At 35.0% G+C, this 13,176-nt stretch overlaps 1 protein-coding gene across 4 annotated transcripts in view; it reads left to right on the top strand.

Moving 5' to 3' along the window:
* VAV3 (vav guanine nucleotide exchange factor 3) overlaps positions 1-13,176 on the top strand; it is a 197,520-nt gene that overhangs the window by 31,237 nt on the left and 153,107 nt on the right. The gene's annotated exons all lie outside the window — the stretch shown is intronic.

Raw genomic sequence — 13,176 nt, 5'->3', positions numbered from 1 at the left:
ATTGGATTGTTTGCTTTCAGAGACACTTCTTCAGTCTGTCCAGTATCTTCACCAAAGCTGGGGATACTCCTGGGGGGGTGGCTTTTTATATATTGTACAGACTCAGCTTAATGATGTCATAAGAAGAAGTCTACCCATCCTGGGCTCTCTCGCAGCATAGATAGAAAGGGCATTCACAGGTAAATTTACCAATGCCCATTTGCCATTCCTCTTATTTTTGGGGCTTGATGAAAAACAGTTCAATAGCTTTCACTTCTGTTGGCTGCCAGGGCTCAGTTTAAAATATTCAGCTTTAGTGCTTGTGGAGTGAAGTTGACTTGTTTGAACTAAGTGTAGTTAAGTTTAAAAAATAGTTTCCTACACTTACATTAAATAGTAAACAATTCAGTGGTACCATGGTATTCAACTGCTTTGAAACTCATCAAATTTGGTACTCAACGCATTTTGATGTGGAAATTTTGTCCTGATTCTTATTGTTTGGTATTCAATGCACAAGCTAGAACTTGTTGTCACCAGTCTTGTGACTCACTACATTATTCCTAATGGGGGAAAAATGGTTTCGTACTCATTGTTTTTGGTACTCATTGCGCACCAACGTGCCTACCGTCCCTGTCCTATTGTTTCTCTTATTCTTCTTTTATTTTTCTTATATGTACCCATTTCATGTATTCACAACTATGTATACACTTATACTTATTATCTTGTAAACAATTGGCAAATCAAATAAATAAATAAATAAATAAATAAATTAACAATGAGTACCAAGGTACCACTGTAATCCAAAGTAGAAGTGAAAACAAGGCTGTGTGGCTATGTAGATAGTGGAAGCCACGTTTTGCATGCTTAAAGCAGTCTGTAGCATCCTGTGCGAAACATCCTAACTACTTGTTGCATCCATAACCAATATTTATTTCCAATAATCCATATATTATTATTTCTGCCCATTTGATATTTATAGCTATAGTATGTCAGGAAACCATCATGCCCACTCATATACTTACCACTTTCAAAAGAATCAATAATGTCACATTGCCTAACCCAGCAGATGGTGGAATAGATGCATACCATAAATAAAAGGTACTTTTGGAAATGCTGTTATGTGTTCTTGCTGGGCTTCAGAAAATTTTTAGTTGCTAACCTGAGGATTTAAGCCTCATCATTTATCAAGGAAGCTGCAGGCACAGTGAAAACAGCATGTATTTATCCTAAAATGAACCTTGTTCATAGAAGTGTATGGTAACTAGCAATATACTGTAGTGTCTGGATTTTTAAGTTTAAATGATATATAAATCCATGAGTTGGTGAGGCATATAACTATTTCTAAAATGTTAAATTATAAAATATCTAAAATCTTATGTCCAACAGCGAATTCAAAATGACTTACAACATACTACGTTAAAACTTTTGGTACTTTAGAATAAACCCCTTCTAGATTCAGTAAGTAAAGATGTACAAATTATATTGCATTTAGTCAATATTCAGGAGTGCTGTTCAGATTTCTCTTGTTTTGGTATCACTTCTGAAATACTTTGGTATTTTTGTAATAGATGAAATGAGATCTCATATAAGATCAGAAATAAGACTATCTGGAGATCAAGCCATGAGTTATTAAACAGGAGAAAAGACTATTTTGATACATATTTTTTTGCAAACATGAAGTTTCTGTAATCCTTCCTATTGAGAACAATGGCAGGTTTAGAAGGGAAAGCAGGCTAGGTACCTGCAAACCCTTCATGGACCAAGAAATTGCTCCAGTCAATTTAGAAATTCATTATAAGGAGAAAGTGAAAGTCAAAGGATCATGTGATCGCCATTTGTGACCTACTCAAGTGATAAGCAAAGCCAACAGGGGAGGCCAGATTTGCTTAATAACCACGTGTTTCGCTTAATAACTGCAGTGATTCCCTTAACAACCAAGGCAAAAAAGATCATAAAATTGGGATTACTCACTTAACAACTGCCTTGCTTAACAACAGAATTTCTGTGTCAGGTTGTAGTTGTATGTCAAGGACTTCCTGTTTTCTCATCACCACATACCTACCTGTCAATCAGCTTCAACCACAACAATACACGAGCACACAATAAATACAAACCCAAGGTAAACCGCACCAAACTTGATTGCAGGAAATACAACTTCAGCAACAGAGCGGTCAATGTCTGGAATACTCTACCTGACTCTCTGGTTTTTTCCCCCCAAACCCCCAAACCTTTAACCTTAGACTGTTTACTATTGACCTCACCCCTTTCCTAAGAGGTCTGTAGGGGGCATGCATAAGCGCACCAACGTGCCTAACGTCCCTGTCCTATTGTTTCTTTTTTTTATTCGTATCCATTTCATGTATTCATAACCATGTTTATACTTATACCTGTTATCTAATACTTGTTTGACAAATAAATTAATAAAATAAATTAATATTGTGATTGCATTTTTTATTCTCAAAACATGAGAATATTGGCTGAATGAAAATGAAAAAATAATTGTTGATTTAATATATAAAAGAATAGTCATGTTCTTTCTGGATGGAGATTTTGATGAGGTTTTTAAAATAGCAATAATATAAAGCATTATTATTAAAATAATATTTTATATTAAAATAGCATTAATATAAAACACTTATTATTACTAAATAATAGTTATTTAACTCTTGTGCCTTAATGTTTACAGTTGATATTTCTTAGCTCTGCACAAAACTTGGAGAAGCTTTGTTTTGGTCTGGAGGAATTGGCACGAATGCCAATTTCTAAAAGTCAATTGGCAACAGTTGTTTTGCCACATTGCTTTGTAACTGTCTCCTTACATGAAAAAACGGTTTCTGTGTGAAAACAAAACAGCAAAAGTTCCTTGTGCACACATAACCATGTGAGTCAAAGCAGTTATTTTTATTAATCTTAATTTTCAACTGTACTGTACATCTGTATTGTTACATCATTGTTACTTCCATCCAGCTTTCTATTTCATTTCCTGTGTCTACTTTAGCATGCAAGCAGAATTCGTCCATGATAACTCCTTAAGGCACAACCACACCAATTGCATAGTGATATTTTCCATAAAGAGGGAACAGTCGTTTTTATCTTTTGCTCATGGACTCTAATATGTTAACATTAGACAATATATTTAAACATTTCTGATCAATTCCATATTTCTGTTTTAAGTTTTTGAGTAGTTTACAACATTGAATTTCCAATGTTCTATTTTCTTCCCCTGATCACTATCTGGAATCCTCCAAATATATTAGAATAACAATTTGACTAATTCTGGGAATTACTACTGTATTCCCACTCGGGATGGACAGCTCTGGGTTGTATTAGTTGTACTACCTTTATTGATGCAAACCCCACAAACTACTTGCCTTTCTTTCAAAAGATGAGTTTGAAAAATGAACAGATGAAATAGAGGATGCGACTTGGATGGTTATTGAAACAAACTGCAGGTTTTGAAGGCACTGTAATAGAAATATTGATATAAACTTCAAGTGCTAGCCTATGTATCTCTGAGCACAGAGCGGTAGTGAGAGTCATCTAACTTGCCATAAGAGATTTTTTTTTTTTCAGATGCGAAAATAATCAGATGCTTTTAGGCTGGAGCTGCATAAATAACCACAAGTAATCACAAGAGAAGGAATTTCTTTTTTGCTTCCTTTACTTCCAACTGATGCAAGACACAATGTCAGCTGTTCATCTGTTAGTACATTTGATGCAAGGATTGGCAGCTGGTATAAGGGTAGGGGAAGAGGATCAGCAAGGTATAGGATGGCCGGCTCTAATCCTTAAAGAATGTCATGAAGTATTAAAATGTAGATATTTAATACCTTCTGTATCCTTTAGCAATTGAAGCTTAACTTCCGATTCTGTAAACAGTTTACAGATGAAATCTGTCTAGCACTTGGCTTTATTAAGAATTCCTATTCCAACCCCAACAGATCTTAACAGATGTTTCTGACTGGAAGTAAAATATGCAAGCTCCTAAATATTTATTACCAACATCAGTTTTTAATTTTGGAGATTGATTTATCATGCACCTGTAGGAAAGAAGGTTTAGGACAAGAGTCTTCAAACTGGCAAGTTTAAGACTTGTGGACTTCAACTCCCAGAATTCCTGAGCTAACATGACTGGAGGAGGAATTCTGGGAATTGAAGTCCACAAGTCTTAAAGCTGTCATGTTTGAAGACCCCTGGTTTAGGACAATAAATTTGGGACAATGAAAGGAAAGTGGTTAGAAATCCAAGTAGTTATCTTTGTTTCAATAGATAATAGCTTTAATTTGGCTGCATATATGTTGAAAGGTGACCTGCACCTATAGTAGCTTTGCTTCCTTTTAAAAGATTAGTGCCATATTTGAGTTTATGAACTTCATCCTAGAATTTTTTTCCTGCTACTTCAAATGGTTTGCCAAATGTTCACATCCCCCATAATCCCCCAGAGTTTAGAAGGTGGCAATATCTTCCTATTCAAAAGCTAAGAAGAGTCAATCCCAGATAATATTGGGATGAGTGGTTTATCTGGGAATTCCGAGACTGTATGTAGATTTGGAAGTGGAAAAAAATAACTATTTCATGGATGTAGATGAGGCATATTTTTTCTAACTTGTGATGCCCCAAACATAGTCATGTATACTTCATAGATTTTTTTGGGAAAATGTGCTAAAGCCAAACATTTCAATTATAAAGCAACACCATCAGAGAATTCTAATCAATATGTCAGCTGTGACTTAGTAAATGTTTTATAGAAGATACCTGAAGGCCAAACAAATGGAGATTCTATTTTTAAGCTCTGTTTGAGTCAATCCTGATGTCTCTGCTTTTTGTTGGCTTTTCTCTCTTTTTTTTCCTTGCTGTTTCTCTCTGATTTAAACTGATTAAAGCTCTGCCAAGGTGATAAGAATCCAACTGCTCCAGATAAGCATTGGAGGTTCTAGGTTTATTTTGAATTTATTTCAGTGTAGTCAGTTTCACTTTGAATTTCTTTAATGATAATTCCATACTAATATTTATTTGCATTTAGTAAGTTTGTGCCCTGGCCTCCCTTTGAAGACTTCAGAGTTTCTGATGTTACTTTTTAAATAAAAAGCAACCCAATAAGTTAATGCCTTGATTTACAGAATGGACTAAATCATTATATATTGCAAAATTCTGAATGATCACTAGATGGCAACAAAGAGATAAAATACATCATCTTAATTCTTTGCTGCCATTAAGTATTCATATGCTCATATAGAATAACCCTAATATATGATCTCAGTCAATTGTAACTTATTTGATGAATTGAGGTTAATTCACTATGAATTAAGTTACCAAGCCTAAGGAAACCTTACTAACCTGAAAATCATTTATAACACTGAACATCTAAATAAGGTAATGATAATTTTCTTTTCATTCTTCCTCCTCAAATACCCTTCTTGTATCTGTTCTATTATTGTTTATTTTTAGATGTTCTGTTTCAATTCTTGCATTTCCAGTTAAAAGGCTTAAGACAACAGAGTAGGCCAGGAGCAACTCTGTTAGAAGTATGCATATGTGAAAAGAATGGCTCAGCCTATAATCCCATTGCCTGGTAATTTATTCTACTCTGCCACAGGTGCTGTGAATGGGAGGGTGCTGACATTTGCATTATATTTCTCTCTGCCAGCCAGAGGCTATATTAGCTGAAAGTAGGACTACAGGGTTCTGGGCTGCAAAAATTGAGAGAAATATTGGGAGCCTAACTTGATAGCAAACAGAAAACTACAATTTTGTTGCCATGTGGTGGTTGTCGTGTTGTGCAATCCAAATCTGATAACATCAGGGTGGAGGGTAGGACATACATCTGGGAAGCAATATTTATTTTCACAGAGGACAAAACAAAGTAAGCAACAGACCTGTTCACTAATTTTGCTTTGAATAGCTTGCCTTTCTACATGAGTCAGATTTATTGTTGATCAAATATTTAGAACTTAGTGGCACAAAAATAAGCTATCATTCTTGAGATGCTGCATTTCACTATCTGGTGATCTAAAATAGTGCAGTTTTGATATCAGTGCTCTAATGGTGGATTTTTTTTCCCCTAGTCTAGGTATAGCTGACAGCAAATTTTATGAGTTTTTGGCATCAATTTAAAACATCCATATACCTCCAGGCTTTTAATGTAATGGTCTAAAAAGTATTGGTCTGGCTTGATTCTTTTTTACTGGCGTATAATTTAAGGAGGTTGATTAGAAAACCAATAATTCAATTCTTCTAACAATCTTTTTTTAAATTTGCTTTTCGTCTCTCCTTTGGGGCCTCATGAGGAAGCATTGGGAGTATTGTGTATTAGCATTTTTATGTGTTCAATTAGAATGCTTTCAGCTATTGGTATTGAACATGATGACAATTACTTGTGGTGGCGGAGCAGAACTAATTTAATTTATTTGGTTGTTGAAAACTGTAAAAAAGCAAGGAATGATTTCTATGGAGGAAAATGGTTAACTTTTGTCAGTATTTTTAATTAACCTGCTATCCTACTTTTGGCTTTCTTCTTCAACACTGCATGTTTGTTACATAATTTATTAAAGTTATCACAAGTAGGGTGATCCAAATCCAGGTCTGAATTAGTCAGATCCTCCAGCTCTTACTTCTGTTGTACAGTAAACAACTAATGTTGTGCAGACTTTTGAAAGAATACTTAGCATGGATAAAGTTTTGAATGAATCGCCCCTTCAAAGCATTTCTCTAAAGAACTGTGGTGTGTTACTTCTAACCAGTGAGTGCATGAGTGATATGCACATGTAAAGAGACCACTTCTGTTGAAGGACCTGAGTGAGGTGAATTGGCCTCACTAAGGCAGAGCCATGTGTCACCAATAAGTGTAATACACTGTGGAATAAGATCAATTGCAATCATACCCAAAGCCTACAAAGCACTTTCTTTATTAGGTTGTCTGCCTAGGAATAGTGTACATTATGTTCTATTGTTATTATTTACATCTTTTTAAAAACATCTAAGCTTAGGTGCCCAAAGCCCTATTACTTTTATGGAACTGGCCTACCCCATTCATGTCTGCAGTATGTTACTGCATGCCAGTGTATCCCTAGCCTGCTTCTAGTCTGTTTTTAAGTGTACATGCCAAGATTCTTAAGCTGTATCCATAGGTGCATGCTTGTAGCCCTGGTGGATAGTCAGGAAATATTCCTGCAAAGTTCTAAAAATTTTTCAATAGTGAACCTAGTGATTTAGAATGGAATATATCTAGATTAAATCCCATTATAATGACAGAGCTTTCATCATGAGTATGATAGCATAGAAATTGTGTCAATGTAACCATGTTTAATTATCTATTTGCTTCTCAAATCTGCATGTTTTAAAAGGAGGAAACAGTCACTGCTTTTCCTTTCATTTTCTATCATCTTGCATTGAATTTCAGTGTAAAAGAGACTCTCAGAAGTCCAGATGCCTTTTGGCAGCTAAAAACTTTTCCTTCTTTGGTATCGTAATTAGCAGTTTTCACTCTCTGCTTCCTGTAATGGGCTCTTTACATTTCCCACGTCAGTCTTGCACAGTGGAATGCCAGACTGAATAACCATCAAATATATGGTCTTCTGCATGCCTTCTACACAAAAACATTCTCAGTTTTTGCAAAGATACTTTCTATTATTCATGATTCTTACTTTTTATCCTAAAACATTTATCATGCCGGTGGATATTCATGTTAATTTTAAAGCAGTTTAAAAAAAAAAAAAAAAAAAATTTGCATTTTTCTACCAGGTAATGAATGGGATGGCATTGCTGGAATTTAGTTTAATTTTCCATAACATGTTTCACATGGAAGCATTTCATAATATGCTGTCCTCCCATCACCCCCTGTATCTATGTATGCAGTATCCTTCTTCTTAAAAGGGAGAAGCATAAATATGGAATGAATGGTTTGGGTGCTAAGTAGCGCATCTTGATTTAAAGACCTCTTCAGATAAAGCTTCTTTCTTGGTGACTGCATGGACACCATCATTTGGCTTCCATAGTACCACAACAGAAATGGTTTGCTAGGTTTGTCTCCTGGGTGGTTTTGACATTTCAGCCTAGTATAGAATCCTGGTGTTTTGTGGTGCCAGTTATACACAGGCAGATTGCTTCAGGGTCTTTATTGCATTTATAAATCTTCAACACAAAATAAACCAAAAACAAGTTGTGGGCTAGAAATCCCACTTGTGTATGAAAAATATAGGCACAAATGTTTACTTATCAAACCCAAAGAGATAAGGAGATCCAGAAGTAATTAATTTCCAGTGTGCAGTTCAGCCAGGCAATCCAAACAATGCACAGAAATTCAAGAAAGAAGGTAAAATGCTATTTCCCACAAAGAGCAAGTCAGAAAGATGTCATTTTAAAAATACCTCTGACTGCCAGCTTGACTAATTTGCTGACTTATTCTTCTTGCTTTCAAGTGGGCTGCTTGATTTACATTTTTTTACCTTTATAATTTGCAGTGTGTTGCCTTGCCTAACAAGCTCTTGGTTAACTGGCCCGGCCTGCAACCCCTCATTTTCCTGTTTTTATTAATTCCTGAAACATAGGGTAAGTGTCTATCTGGTCAGGCTGTCCAGGTTCTGAATCTGATGAACCAGATTGAGCCCTACCTAATTCAGGTGGTTACCTATCCAAGTATTAACTAGACACATCCCTGCTTAGTTTTTGAATCCTAGACAGGTTCAGCAAAGTGCTAGCAACAGAGTGTCACGCACAGAGAAATTTACATTTATTATAGGTATCAATTGATTTATGACCACAATTGAGCTCAAATTTCCATTGCTAAGTGAGACAGTTATTAAGCAAATTTTGCCCCATTTTACAACATTTCTTGCAACATGTGTTAAGTGAATCACTGCAGATGTTTGTCACACTGTGGTTAAGTGAATCTGGCTTCTCTATTAACTTTGCTTGTCAGAAGGTTGCAGAAGGTGATCACATGACAATGGGGCAAGGCAACTGTCATAAATATGGGCCAGTTGCCAAATGTCTGAATTCTGATCATGAATGAATTCCACCATATAAACAAAAATGAAACTATCAACATGATGAGTTTTGCAAACAATAAAGTAGAATTTAGCCATTTTCAAAGAGACAAATCGGGGTCTGAATGGCTTAGGAAATTTATTAATGGAAAGAGTAATGGAATATAATCACACATCAAACATACACATATGTGTCAATATTTATTTGAAGAACAGAAAAGTCTATCAGTGTCTGATTTTTTTTTGTCAAGTTTGGTTTCTTATAAATCATTTGCTAGAAATTCTGAAAGTTAAAAATTCAATTGATTTGGACACTAGATTAGGGAACAAGGGCTATCAAATTTAAGAAATCTATGTTTAAATCTTTCCCCACTACCATGAAAGAATAAAGGTATGTAAAAATTCCTTTTAGTAGGTGAGGCAATAGTGGCTATTTCAAAGCAGCATTAGGTTTATAATGTTTAAATTACACTATGTTTAACTTTTTTGTAAATTTATTTTACAAAATTGCATTACTAGAGCTTCCAAGTGTATAGACATCTGACAATCTCTATGAATTTAGTTTGTCAAGTATACATTAAAGACATTGTAGGTAGCCTGTTGTACAATTTATGCATATAAGGAAAATACTTTAAAACAAATTCTGAGGCAACACATAGTGGGTTAAATATTTTGGAATAATTACCGGTAATTGCTAACATTCAGCCAATGATGCATATAAAAAGATTTTAATAGTTGGCATTGTCTATTTTTTACACTACAGTTCCACTCTCATTTCAGGATCCAAATGTAATTTGGAAAAGTTATATAAATAAAATACATTTTTAAATTGTTTATATATAGATTGTTTATATATAGCTATTTGTGCACCACACCTGTCAGGTCAGGTTTGATGCTTTTACTCTGAAATGGAATATTTCATTTAAAAAATAGTTTGCTACCAATTGAGTAGTTGTCCCTCTAGAATTGTGAAGTAGATTCACTTATAATAAAATAGCATACATTTTAAGATGTGCTTTGACATTTTTACAAAATCTGCTGCCTCAGCCAAGTTTTTATGCCCTCTGAAACAATATAGCCTATTCTTCTTTTTCTTCTTTAAACATACAAGTTTATTTGTTTGAAAAGCAACATGGTTTCTATCGGCAAGATAGTCACATTTACTCATTCTATCAACGTTTCCCTTTTGTAAAAAGTAATTAGTTCAAAAATGTTTAGCATTATATGGTTTTGTGCTGTAAAATTGTTTTTGTGATCCCCTACAAATGATGAAAAATGAAAACTATAAGTCTGTTTTCCTATAGAAGCATTAATACCACATTTGGACAATTAATTAGATTAGGTTAACTATTAAGAAATAATCTTTTAATCTGTTTGAAAGACAAAGGAGTTGACTGTGGGGTCATTAAATCTGAAACCAAACACTCAAAGTGCACTTTCAAGCAATAGAAGTGATTTCATCCTATTGTCAAGGGCCTTGTTACTTAAAGGAATTACTTTTGAGTGTTGTAACCAAAGATGTGTCTCATTTTCTATTGGAGACAGGATTGGCAAGTGCTGATAAATAGTTGTTTTAATGCTCTTAAATACACTGACTAGCTCAAGTCAATGTCATAGCCCCATTTCACCACTGATGTATCATATTACATGTTGATTTATTATCTACTATAAAACTGTGAGTATACATAGATTACTAAATTTGAGTAACATCACCTAAAACATATGCATATTAACTTTGTGGATATTTTTATGCTGTTGAAAAATAGTAATTTCTCCCTTGTAAACAGGATGGAAAAAGTGAAATAGAAAAGAAACAAAACTCTTTCTCAGTTTATAAAATTCTCCAATCCTGATTATCTTAAACATCACTTACTAATCATAAGGGAGTAACTGATTTGTAAACATAAATTTACAACTTTTTCACTCAAGGATACTGATAAGGAAATCCTCTGCCTCTAGATTTCATCCCTCCCTCCCAGAGGATATTAGTCCTTCGCTTCTTACAATAGTCATTTTGTCTTTTAGCTGCATAGGATATATCTTTTATTTAAAAAAAAACCCAATAACTTGATTTTAAAAAATACTATGTAAGATCCGAGATAGAACTGAGATCTGATAGATCTGAGATAAGATCTGAGATAGTATAAATACACTCCCCCCCCCCCCCCCGACAAGTACCCTGTTTCTCTAACTTTTCTCCCACAATATATAATACTCTGAATATTTTATTCAGGGCCTGCGAGGTTCTTGTAAAGTGAATGCATTTCTTGGACTATGTTACAGAATTCTTAGAGTGTATTCAATAGTATATTGTGCAGATACTGCAGATGTGGAAGAGATTCCCTTTAAGGTGACTGTTTGAAAACATGTACCTCAGCGCAAAATGTGTGAGTTTTAGAACAAAATTGTGAGAGAACAGGTTCTCACAAGGTGACAAGGAAACAGCTTGATACCAAATCAGTCCATCTGTTATCAAAACAAGAAGCAGATGGGAACCATTGCTCTCTTTCAAAAAAAGATTGGCTTCTAAAATGGATGAGGATATCTCTCCACAAAATCCATGATTTGGAGGTACTTCTCAACTTGCTGCTGCTGCTTATGTAACAGGAGGATGTGGCTGGGGGAAGTCTTCACCCAGTTCTGGTATGATTTTACTTGGACCAAGCTGCTTTGGACCTGGTAACCCATGCCTACCCTACCATCTGCCTAGACTATTATAATGCTCTTTAGATCAAGCTGCCTTTGAAGACAATCCAAAACTTAATTGATACAAAACAGGACAACTGGACTCCTAATGGGAATAACACCTATTCTGAAATTACTGAATTGATTGCTGGTAGACTTCTGGGCTCAATTCAAACTCATGGTTATCACTTTTAAAGCCATTTACAGTTCAGCATTGGATCATTCATTCATTCATTCATTCATTTTCCATGCCCACACATCTCCATCAACGAACTCTGGGCAGCTTACAATTTCAAATACATATATCAGGCAATGCCTTGCTAAAACTGAACCACCCTCCCTTGACCCCTTTTCCCATTGTCCTTCTTGTGATGTTCATGGGTTGCAGGGCAAGTGACCGGCCTTCTCTCCAGCGGTCCCTAATTTAGGGAACACTATCCAGAGAGTATTTCAAAAGCAACTATTTTGAAAACAGATCAAAGCAGCACCATTCTAGAGAGTTTGGCCCTTAGATTAAGCCAGTGGCACTTTTGATGTGTTGGGCAGAAAGAAATAAACAATACTGTTTTTGCCTTTGCCCTACCTTGATAATTGATGCCCTAACTCGCATATATGTGAGGGTAGATGTAGAAGCAGATTCTTCTGCAAGAGCAGTATCTTCTTCAGTCTTGAAAGCAAATGGCTTACAATCTATTCTAGTTCAAGGGGGGGAAAGAAGGAAGAGGAAACTGAAAAGGCTGACTTAATAGTGTTATTGCAGTCTAAAAAACAGGTTGCATTTAAGTTGCTTTTTAGCAGTTGAAATGGAAATATTAGGATCAGCAGATTTTCTCGAATCAAATCAGTTGTCTTACATCTCATTTTTTGAGATGCAAAGCAGGGAATATTGTTAAAATGCTAATTATTTCCTTTCTGTGTTTACTAGTTTTCATTTTTACCAGTACTTGCATTCTGTTGTGGGGGTGTAGTTACTTTTCATTCTGCTCTTGCCATAAGCATTTGTGGCTTTTTAAATTTTAAGTACTGTAAAAGTATACTGTGTATACCGTAGATTCTGGTTTTCTTCCAATAAAACATTTTGGTTACATTTGCTCCCTAGTGTTAATTAGTTATATTATTAACAAATTGTGCAACCTCATTTACCGAGTTAACATTTAGGGTAATTTAAAAAGACAACTATAACTACAATTAAAATTTAGTTAATTAATTACTGTGCACTTCTATTGCTCGGAAGTTGGATACTTGCTATTAATGGCAACTTTCAAAGGCAGAAAAAGTAATTTTACTATGTAAAATCAGGAAGAGTCAGGGGTCAAAACAACTTAGGTATAAAGTAGTTCTTCACTTACAATCATAAGTTTAATGAAGTATATAGTTGAAAACAGTAACTTTCAACTGGTCCTCTCCTGCAATCATTACAGCATCCTGACAGTCACATCCAAATTCAGGTGCTTGGTGATTGGCATGTATTTATGATGGTTGCAGCATCCTGGGGTCATGTGATCACTATTTCTGATCTTCCCAGCCA

The sequence above is a fragment of the Notechis scutatus genome, chromosome 3 (assembly GCF_049901735.1).
Source record: "Notechis scutatus isolate UNSWTSFEM ecotype Mainland chromosome 3, rNotScu1.2, whole genome shotgun sequence".
In the NCBI taxonomy this organism is placed as follows: Eukaryota; Metazoa; Chordata; class Lepidosauria; order Squamata; family Elapidae; genus Notechis; species Notechis scutatus.
The sequence above is the reverse complement of the archived record's forward strand: the minus strand, read 5'-3'. Positions and strand labels throughout refer to the sequence as shown.